The sequence below is a fragment of the Nelumbo nucifera genome, chromosome 7, assembly GCF_055504915.1.
Source record: "Nelumbo nucifera cultivar China Antique chromosome 7, China Antique-T2T, whole genome shotgun sequence".
Taxonomy (NCBI): domain Eukaryota; kingdom Viridiplantae; phylum Streptophyta; class Magnoliopsida; order Proteales; family Nelumbonaceae; genus Nelumbo; species Nelumbo nucifera.
Genome location: NC_142655.1, coordinates 48,776,322 through 48,787,755, shown reverse-complemented (window position 1 = coordinate 48,787,755; position 11,434 = coordinate 48,776,322). Strand labels below are relative to the sequence as shown.

The 11,434-nt window shown below is 39.0% G+C and overlaps 1 protein-coding gene across 1 annotated transcript in view; it reads right to left on the bottom strand.

Annotated features, from left to right (window-relative positions):
* The window catches only part of EMB2369 (tRNA synthetase class I (I, L, M and V) family protein), a 47,732-nt gene that overhangs the window by 1,365 nt on the left and 34,933 nt on the right, over window positions 1-11,434 (bottom strand). The gene's annotated exons all lie outside the window — the stretch shown is intronic.

The window sequence follows — 11,434 nt, the reverse complement described above, 5'->3', positions numbered from 1 at the left end:
AGTGCTTAACTACATTCTCTGGTCATGTTCAAAGACACTAGTTTTTAACCCACCAAGCTCATCCAATGCAAATGTGAACAATCATACCTCAATTATATTCCAGCATAACTCACAGAATAACTTGAAAAGGAAAAATAATACTTAATCTTTCATCTAGTTAATAGAAAAATTTATAATTCACAAATAAGACACTAGAAATATATATATAGTATCCATTTATTCTGCATGTGTGAATGATTCAATTAACACTAGTTCAGTCCTAGGTCTGAGATAAGTAAGAAGGAAAGAAAGAAAGAAGAAGAAGAAGAAGAAGAAGAAGAAGAAGAAGAAGAGAGAAGAGAGGAGAAAATGAAAGGGTTCGGTCTGAGAAGAGGAAAAGTCCATCCCTCCCAGCTCCCACCTTATATTTATACTCTTTGCATTAGACTACAAAAGACAAATCTTTCCCTCATTAAATATGGGACACAACTTAAACCCAGACAAAATAGACAACTCATCCTTAATTAAATAGACAAATGACCAAACTACCCTTGTATTGTCGATTCTAACACTCCCCCTCGAGCTGGAGAGTATATATCATATAGTCCCAACTTGTTACATATGTAATCCACTCTTCCCCGACTCAACCCTTTTGTAAACAAATCTGCCCACTAGTTTCCTAAACTCACATGAACTGTATTTATCACTCCACTGATCACTTTTTCTCTTACAAAATGGCAGTCAACTTCAATATGCTTTGTTCTCTCGTGAAAGATTGGATTAGAAGAAATGTGGATTGCAGCTTGGTTATTACAATACAACCTCATAGGTCTGTCAATTGAGAACCCCATCTCCTGCAAAAGATTTTTCAGCCACTAGTTCACATGTAGTATGAGCCATGGCCCTGAATTCAGCTTCAACACTACTTCTGGCTACTGCAGTTTGTTTCTTGCTTTTCCAAGTCACTAGATTGCCACCAATGAAAGTACAATGCCCTGTAGTGGATCTCTTGCCGGACACAAATCCTGTCCAATCAGGCATTTGCGTACCCCTCTATCTCAAGAGTTCCTCCACTCTTGTATAACAGTCCACGACCTGGAGCTCCCTTTAAGTACAAAACAATTCTTGGAACTGCCTCCCAATGTGGACCTCGAGAATGTTGCATAAACTGACTCACCATACTTATTGAAAATGATATATTTGGCCAAGTAATAATCAAGTAGTTCAATTTACCCACCAACCTCCTGTACCTTCTAGGATCATCAAACTCTTCACTTGCATCAATGCTCAACTTGACATTTGGTTCCATGGGTGTTTCAGCTGGTTTGGCACCCAACAACATTGTTTCTTCAAGTAAATCAAGGACATACTTTCTTTGACACAAGTTAACACTATGTCTTGACCTTGCAACTTTTTTTGTTTGATAGATAAGATTCAATTGATTTCATTAGAAGCAAATGATAAATAGTTCGTTGCAAGCATCCCAATATGAGGTGCAAGGTGTAGCCTCACTCATTGATACAAAAACAACATAAAGTTACAATTGGGCCCAGTACAATTGTTCCCTAGTTACCCCTTGTTTAGCTAGAGAATCAACAAAAGCATTTGCCTCCCTCCCCACCCACTGTATTGTTACCTCCATCTGCTGAGTTAACCATTTGAATTTCTTCAGTTCATTTCTGTAAGCCTAGATCACTGAATCCGGGTTTTTTTAGCCAACACACCACCACCTTGGAGTCCCCTTCTATTACCAAATTTTCCAATCCTAACTCTCTTGCAATCTGTACACCTTGTAGGGCTGTGCACAATTCTGCCTTTAAGGAGTCTCCATTCCCCACTGGTCCTGAGAAGAGTGCTCTTAAGTTTCCTTCATTGTCTCTGATAACCCCTCCTATTCTAGCTGGGCCAGGGTTGCCTTGACTACTCCCATCAAAGTTTAATTTGAGAAATCCTTCGATGGGAGGAGCCCATGCCAACCTTGCCTTAATCTTCTGCATTGAGCTAGAAGCCACTAAAGGTCAATTCCTCCAAATATCATCAAATGTGAAATTTTTGAATAGTTCCATTATTTGTAGCTAGTGTATGTCCCTAGTCATTACACACTCCACAATTTGTCATTTGCTCCTTTCTTTCTCTTGGAAGATTCTGGCATTTCTCTCTTCCCACAAGGTCCACACCACTGCTACTCTAGTGTACCTCCACATTACTCTTCCCCTCTTCTTCGGTAACACAAAGGTAGATAGGTCAAACAGCATTTTTATCTCCATTGGCATATTCCACCTACATCCAAACAAAGAGAAAAACCAATCCCATATATCTGTAGCAAATGAACAGGAAATTGGTAAATGGTAACAAGATTCACCATCAGATTCGCAATAGAGTGCACCAATTTGGGGAAATACACAGAAAAGGCCTCTTCTTTTGCAAATAATCCTGAGTGTTAATTTTCCCAAGAGCCACTTCCCAATAGAAGGCTTGAATTTTAGGGGGAATCAATAGAAACCAGACTTCTTTCCAAGGAAAGGGCAAAGAGGAAGAGGATTGACAAAGAGCTTTAAAAAAGGAGGAACAAGAAAAGGAACCTTTAGAGCTTGAGAACCAAATTCTTCTATTTAGACAAGAAAGCTCTAAGCAAACACTATCAAGGAGAAGGAGAAGCTCTGACAAACAAGTTGCTTCCTCATCCCTCAAACCCCTACAAAATCCGAGATCCCAATTAAGACTCAAAGGCAAAGAAGGAAGAACCAAAAAATTTGAAATGACCTTATTTTTATACAACGAAATAGAATACAAAGAAGGAAAAACCTCCTTTAAAGGCCGATCACCAAACTAAGTGTCTTCCCAGAAACGAATTAAATTCCCTGAGCCAACATCATACCTGATGTACCTGAGAAACTAAGGGAGGAGTCTATGAATTGCTTTCCAAGGTGCTATCAAGGTAGCCCTACGCGATACACCAGCGTCCCAGCCATTCTCCAATCTACCATGTATACTTGCCACTACTTCAACCCACAAATTCTCTCTCAAGAGGATATCTCCATAACCATTTCCCTAACAGAACTATATTCTTCTTCCTTACATTCCTTAGACCTAAACCACCTTCTTCCTTTCTTTTACACACGACCTCCCATTTTATTAAGTGGTCCTTTCTAGTCTCTCCTGGCTCTCAAAGGAAATCCCTCATAATTTTTTCTAATTTCTTTTCTTCTCTTGGTGGAATCCTAAAGATAGAGAGAAAGTAGATGGGTAGGTTAGCCAGAGTTGATTTTATCAGCGTGATCCTACCTCCCAAAGAGATGTAACTTCTCTTCCAAGCAGCCAATCTCCTTTTACATCTTTCTATAATTGGGTTCCAAAACCTACTTTCCTTCGGGTTAACACCTAGGGCTCAATTTTTACTCCCAAAAAATATTTCTATTTGCCCAAATCTTTTGTTTAGAAGTGACCATGTAGAAAGTTCTTCAACCTGTCAATCTCATTGCTATCACTACCAGTTATGACAATTTCATCCACATACACCACTAACAAAATCTTCCCAGCTTCTGATTCATAACTAAACACAGAATGGTCTACCTGGCACTGTTTCATGCCAAAGTTCTTCACTACTTCACTGAATCTACCAAACCACGCACGTGAATATTGTTTTAACCCATAAATCACCTTCTTAAGTCTGCAAACTTTATCATCCTCCCCCTTAGCAACAAATCTTGGTGGTTGCTCCATATATACCTCCCCAACAAGATTACCATGTAAGAAGGCATTCTTGATGTCAAGCTGAAGAGGGGCCAATCATACATTGTTGCTAAAGAAATCAACACCGTACTAAACCAATCTTAGCCACAGGAGAGAATGTCTCCATATAGTCAACAACATACAACTGAGAATAGCCTTTGGCCACTAACCTGACTTTCAACTGTTCCACACTGCCAATGTTTTAAAAGGCTAAAGGCGTAGTTGAGGCATAATGGCCCAAAAAGGTGAGGCATAAGCCTCAAGGCATTACAAGGCGTAACCCTCAAAGTTTAAGAGATTGATGAAAATAACATATAATATGCCAAATTAAAATGATAGAAAATACACATATCCATAAACTATAAGTTTATAACCAATAAGTTTCAACATTTAAGCATCAAATAAAATATTAACTAATCAACTTACAATTATAAACATTTCACACATATCCATATTATTAATATTAATATTATTATTAAAAAGAAAAAAATCCATTAGTAGAAGAAATATGAAAAATAACAAACTTGGGACATTACATTTAGTTGACAAACAAAAGTTAAAACTAGGTTTAGAAGAGAGAAAGCAAGAGGAGAAGTGTCGAGATGTGTGTTCTTGTTATTATTCACACCCTCGGAAAGAGTACAAGGAAGAGAAAAAGTTCCAAAAACACCCCTATCTAAGCAATCTCAACACTCCCCCTCAAGCTGAGCATATATGTCAATCATGCCCAACTTGTCAGTTCTTAGCAAACTTTGGATGGTGGACACCTTTAGTAAGGCAATCAGCCAGTTGGCCTTCCAACCTTACAAAAGGAAGGCAAATCTCTCCGCTAGCAACATTTTCTTTAATGAAGAGTCTATCTACCTCAATATGCTTCGTATGATCATGTTGGACAGGATTGTGAGCAATATTTATGGCTGCTTGATTGTCACAATATAGTCTCATTGGGATATTTGCTTGGATGCCCATCTCGGTCAATAAGGTCTTCAACCAGAGTAATTCAAACACTCCATGAGCCATTGCCCTGTACCCTGCCTCAACACTAGAACGAGCAACCATAGATTGTTTCTTACTTCTCCATGAAACCACATTGCCTCCTTATAAGGTACAATAACCAGATGTAGATCTTTTATCATCAATATACCCTGCCCAATCAGCATCTGTGTAAGCCTCAATCTTTAGATGGACGTGATTGGAATACAACATCCCTTTACCAAGGCATCCTTTCAGGTAGGCTAAAATTCTGTTAATTGCCTGCATATGAGATGTCCTAGGTTCATGCATATATTGGCTAACCACTCCAACAACATAGGATATGTTAAGTCTAGTCAAGCAGAGACACAGAAGGCGGCCTACCAATCTCTGATATATCCCCTTGTTTGGAAGAACTTCTCCTTCATTGGAACTCAACTTGTGGTTAGGATCAATTGGAGTTTTTGTAGGCTTACATCCTAATTTCCCAACTTCATGAAGCAAATCAAATACATACTTCCTTTGTGACAAAAAAATTCCCTTCTTGGATCTTGCAACTTCGATGCCAAGAAAATATCGGAGATCACCAAGGTCCTTAATCTCAAATTCAGAAGTGAGGAAGAACTTTAATTGAGAGATACCTGTGATATCATCACCTATCACAACAATGTCATCAAAATATACTATCAACATTGTTACTCTACCATCAACTATTCTAATGAATAAGGTGTGGTTAGCCTGAGATTGAGCAAACCTAATTTTTAAGATAGCATTTCTAAACTTGTCAAACCAAGCTCTCGGGGACTGTTTGAGCCCATACAAGGACTTCTTCAGGCGGCAGACTTTTTCATCACTACTAGGAAAGCTTACCCCATGTGGTAAGTCCATACACTTCCTCTTGTAAGTCCCCATTAAGGAAGGCATTCTTTACATCAATTTGATATAAAGGCCAAGAGTAATGGGCAATAAGAAACAGGATCACATGAATAGAGCTCATTTTAGCAACTGAAACAAAGGTTTCTAGATAATTAATGCCATAAGTTTGAGTGTATCTTTTGGCTACAAGTCGAGCTTTGTACCTCTCAATCGAGCCATCTGCCTTGTACTTAATAGTATAAACCCACTTACACCCAACAAGAATCTTATCTTTAGGGCAAGGAACAACCTTCCAAGTCTAGTTCTTTATTAGGGCCTTCATTTCTTGGTTCATAGCTTCCTTCCAATGAGGGGACTGCATTGCCTCTGTAAAACTACGAGCGATGGAAACAATAGAGATTGAAGAAATGTACGCACAATAGGAAGGTGAGAAAACATCATAAGACACATAGTTAGTAATAGGATACTTGCTACATGTCCTCATCCCTTTTTGAATGGCAATAGGAAGATCAAGGTCAGAATCAATAATAGTTGTCAGGAGCTTCAAGATTACCTAAGTCTGGGGAATCAAATTGTGATGGGCATTTTGCTTCAGGAGCCACCCTCTTACTACGCCTAATGAAAAAACTGTTGCCAGGACCGAGGTCGACACACAAGAGTAGGAGGAGGAGGAGGAGAAGGAGAAGGAATACCATCGCTACAAGGAAGAGAGGGAGGAATAAAGGTAGAAACAGGAAGGGAGAAGGGAGTCCGATGTTCACTCGCATTCTCCCCCTGAAGAGAAGGACGGGATGACTGGAAAAAGGAAGAGGACTCCAAAAAGGTAATATCTTTAGAGACATCTCTTGCCAAATAAAGCATTAAAGCATCTATAGCCTTTTTGGACTGGTGAGTAACCAAGGAATACACATTTAACTGATTTAGGATCAAACTTACGCTGGAAGGGACTCATATATGAACAAAACAAACACAACAAAAGATCTTGAGAGGTAGATTAAAAGGAGGTTCATCGGGGAAGAGAAGTTGATGAGGAGAATGAAGGTTTAGGACCCTTGACCGGAGTCTGTTAATAAGATACACAGCTGTCTCAACAACATCACCCCAGAAACGAGTGGGAACATGAGTTTGAAACAGTAGACCATGAGAAACTTCAACGGCATGCCTGTTCTTCCTTTCACCCACCCCATTTTGTTGTGGAGTATGACTACATGAACTGTGGTGAATAATACACCCATCTTCAAAAAATCTATGCAACTGATGTTCAAAGTATTCTTTGGCATTGTTAGATCTTATAATCTTCATTCTTTTATCAAACTGTATCTCTACCATATTCATGAAGTTTTGAACAATCATAGGAACTTCATCCCGACTTTTCATCAAGTAGAGCCATGTATACCGATTGTAGTCATCAATGAAGAGGATGAAATATTTACACCCACCCATGCAAGGGATAGTATATGGGCTCCAAACATCGGTATGGATCAAATGTAAAGTAACATTATTTCTTTTACTGCTTGCAAAATATGCGGTTCTACATTGTTTAGACAGATGACAAACTTCACATTCAAAATTCAACTTGGGCACAGAGTCAAACAAGTTTGGAAACAAAAGTTTTATCAAATTGAAAGACATGACCAAGATGACAATGCCATAATTTCAAAAGATTCATTTTTCCATTTGAACAAAACTCAGTCTGGCTTGACAATCCATGCTCGGAAGGTCCATTAAAGAGGTAGACTCCATTAACTTCATGCCCACTTCCAATCATCTTCCCCATGCTCAAGTCCTGAAAAACACAATGGGTAGGAAAAAGTCACTAAGCAATTATGGGATTTCGTGAGAGAACTAATAGACAACAAATTTTTATGTAGTTGGGGCACATGAAGAACAAATCCAAGAGAAAGGTTATGAGTAAGTTTGACTTCGCCCTGACTCGAGATAGGGGTCTGAGATCCATCAGCAACAACAATCTTGTCCTTTCCTGGGGTTAACTTATATGAGATAAAATGTGAGGGTATACCAGTCATATGGGCACTGGCCCCAGAGTCTACAATCCATGGGCTAAAAGATGTGGAACAAGCAAATGCAGTACCTGGTTTGGCATATGAACTAGATGGATTACTAGGTCCAGAACCAGATGAGGAGGATGTACCACCATTTTCCAACTACAACAATATGTTCCTAAGTTCGTCCATTACATCAGAGGAGTCAAGCACATCAAAAGGTTGAGCACCATTACCAATTGTAGCTAAGTGAGCATTGCCCTTCTTCCCGGTTTTGTACTTTTCCGGCCTTTAAATGAGGATTGAGTTTCCAACACCTTTTCTTAGTGTATCTTGGCTTCTTGCAATAATTACAAATAACATCCTCAACTTTCTCAGTAATAAGGTGTTTGCTATTATTTTGCTTGGGTCATGATGACATAAAAGCAGAGTGATCAATCATAGGAGGTTGCATCATGGTGATCCTTCGACTTTCTTCCCCTTGTTCAAGGGAGTAAGCGGAAGCAAGAGAGACAATGCCAACACTAAGAATGTGTTGCCTGGTAAAATCAAACTCTGGATTTAAGCCAACTAAGAAACCAAACTCTATTCTCCTCTATGTACTTCCGATATTGCTCACCATCTTCAAGGTCCTTCCATACGAGCGCTTTCAAGTGATCCATTTCTTCCCAAATAGATTGTAGAGAAGAGAAATACATAGCCACAGATCACTCCCCTTGATGCATACTACAAGCTTCCCTCCAAAGCTGGTACACTCTAGCTGTATTGTTAACTTGGGAATAAGTGGCAACAACTCTATCCCAAATATCCTTGGTCATTGGAAGAAACTTATAGTTTCGGGCAATATGAGGTTGCATTGAGCAAATCAGCCATGACATAACAAGGGAGTTATCCTATTCCCACTTTGCAAATTTCGGGTCTTCAAGATTTGGCTTTGCCTCCTTTCCTGTAATGAATCCCAGTTTACCTCTCTCAGTAATGGTAAGTTTAGCAGATTGAGACCACTCTAAAAAATTGGTTCCATCAAGTTTAATTGTAGTTATCATCCCACTAGCAATATCTGCACTTCCCGGTGACACACTAGAAACCATTTGAACATCCTTAGATGATTCCATATTCCTATTCCCACTTTGCAAATTTCGGGTTTTCAAGATTTGGCCTCACCTCCTTCCCTGTGATGAATCCCAATTTACCTCATGGAATCTTCGAATGAGGGCAAGAGTCATACCAAAATTCCTCTAAAATCAAGGCGAATGAAACCATGTAAGTTTCATTGACTACCGTCGACACCTATACGGACTACTGACGTCATCCGACGGTGATCTAACGTCGGCAGTTCATCTCGTGAGAGAGGATTAGCAAGAGAGGTACTCCCAAGTTCCCTTACCTGCTCTAATACCAAGTTGACAGACAATAGTTAAAACTAGGGTTTAGAAGAGAGAAAGCAAGAGGAGAAAAATCTTTATACTTTGAAAATAGTAAATTACAAGGAAGCCCCTACTTGGGCGCCCAAATACAAAAAGAATACAAGGAAGAGAAAAAGTTCCAAAAAACCCCTATCTAAGCAATCTCAACACATTTAGAATAATAAGAAAATCCTCGATTTATCCAAAAGAAACTAAGAACTTGATTAGTCCTTTTTGCACTGAACTCTCTTAAAGCACTAAAAAAAGCTAATAGAATTTGGTTTGTCATATTAGTTTTTCCTTTTTTTACTTTTTTATTTGGCCTATAATTATTGAAGTGTTTTTTCTATATGTTTAAATTATAAAATGTATATATTTTTTGCATTAAATCACTCATATTTGAGGCTTGCGCCTTTTTACGCCTCAAGCTACAACCTCACACCTTGAGACCACTCTTCCGTTCATCCATGGCATTTTGTTGTGAGTTATAAAAACAAGAAGTTTAATGAATTACCCCGAGGTGCTCTAAATATTGCTGAAATGGTGTTGAGGTGTATTCTTTTGCATTATCCAAGTGAAAAATCTTAACATGAATAACAAATTGGGTATGAATTTCAGCATAAAACTTTTGGAAAATAGAGAACAATTGACTTCTGTCTTTCATAAGATAAATCTTAACATGAACACCAAGTTGGGTACAAATTTCAGCATAAAACTTTTGGAAAATAGAGGACAATTGACTTCTGTCTTTCATAAGATAAATCTTAATGTGAACACCAAATTGGCTACGTATGACATTACTTTATTTGGACCCGAAACACCTGAATGAACAAATGAAAAATGACTCAAAACATGACTATCAACTCTAGGACTAAAAGGGGCTCTATGGTGTTTCCTAATCTGACACGACTCACAATCCAACGATGAAAGATGGCTTAAAGACGGAATTAGTAACTTCAGGGCCTTGAGCGACAGATGACCAAAGGGACTCTATGGTGCCACTAGAGAGCAGTAAGAGATGACTAAAAGAGCTACTTTCAGACCACCATCATCAAGGTAATACAATCCACCTACCTCATGCCCTCCACCAATCTTCATCCTCATCTTGAGATCCTAAAACATAGAAGAAGAGGGATAAAAGGTTATAGAACAATTAAATGACTTGGTTAATCTACTAATAGACATGAGGTTAAAGGGAAATTTGGGTACATATAAGATAGAGGATAAAGATAAAGAGGTGAGATCAACATCACCAATACCACAAATGAGAGAGGTAGAACCATTACTAAGGGTAATTGTTTGGGACGTGGAAGACTGAGAAAGAGAAGAAAACACACATGGAGTCCCAATCATATGATCAGAGGCTCTAGAGTCAATGATCAGAGGCTTTAGATGCCAAGCAAGCCATACCTGAATGTACAAGAGTAATTGTGTTATGTTGAGAGGATGTCTGAAAAAACTTCTCATACTCCTCATGTGGGACACTCACCATTTCCTTCCCATAAGCACTTGTAGATGTGGAGGGTGTCTGATCAGCCTGTTGGTTCTCACTAACTATACCACCACCACTAGTCATAGCATGATTGGCCCAAGTGTTGGATGGACCATGTAAGTCGTAACAGAAGTTAACAGTATGCCCCTCTAATCCACAATATGTTCACCTCCTAGGACCAGTATTCCATCCTCTACCACGATCTCCATTGCGACCACCAGTACGATTGAACATAGGACCACCTCGGATCACTGGAAATCCAAGGCCACCTCCACCACCTCTATTTCCACGACCTCCCCCTCTCGCTACCGCAAAACTAGACCTGTTCGAGAGAGTGGAATGCTCCATAGGTTCAATAGAAATCCTTCAAAGACAGGCAAACACCTTGTCAAGAGAGGGAAGAGTAGATTTGCCTAATATTTGTGCTCGAACAGGTTCATATTCAGATTTTAAACCCACTAAAAACCTTGTCACAACAAGTTGTTCTCGTTGTTACTGCTGAATTTTGACATCCAGAGTCAAAAGGTGATATACATTAAGCTCATTATGGAGATTTCTCATGTTTGCATAGTACTCTTCTAAACTCTGATTTCCCTGTTTTAGGTTAAAGTACTCCTGATAAAGTTGGTACACTGTAGTGTTATCTTGGGCAAAATAAAGTTTCTTAGAATGATCCCAGATCTCCTTAGTTGTATCTAAGAACATAAAATTCACACTAATTTTAGGCTCCATGCTATTCCACAACTATGTTGCAATTTGTGCATCCTCTTATTCCCACACACTAAACCCTGGAGAGTCAGAAGAGGGTTTCTCCTCCCTTACATATTTCACCATCTTCTTGGCTCTTGTTAACAGCTGTTATATTTCTTATGTATAGTACCGCAGGGGTACTATTGTACTTTTACTCTTTTATTTTAGTTGTTGTCGCCCTAGTATATATATTAAAAAAGCTGCGCCGCCAGCAGTATCTTTTG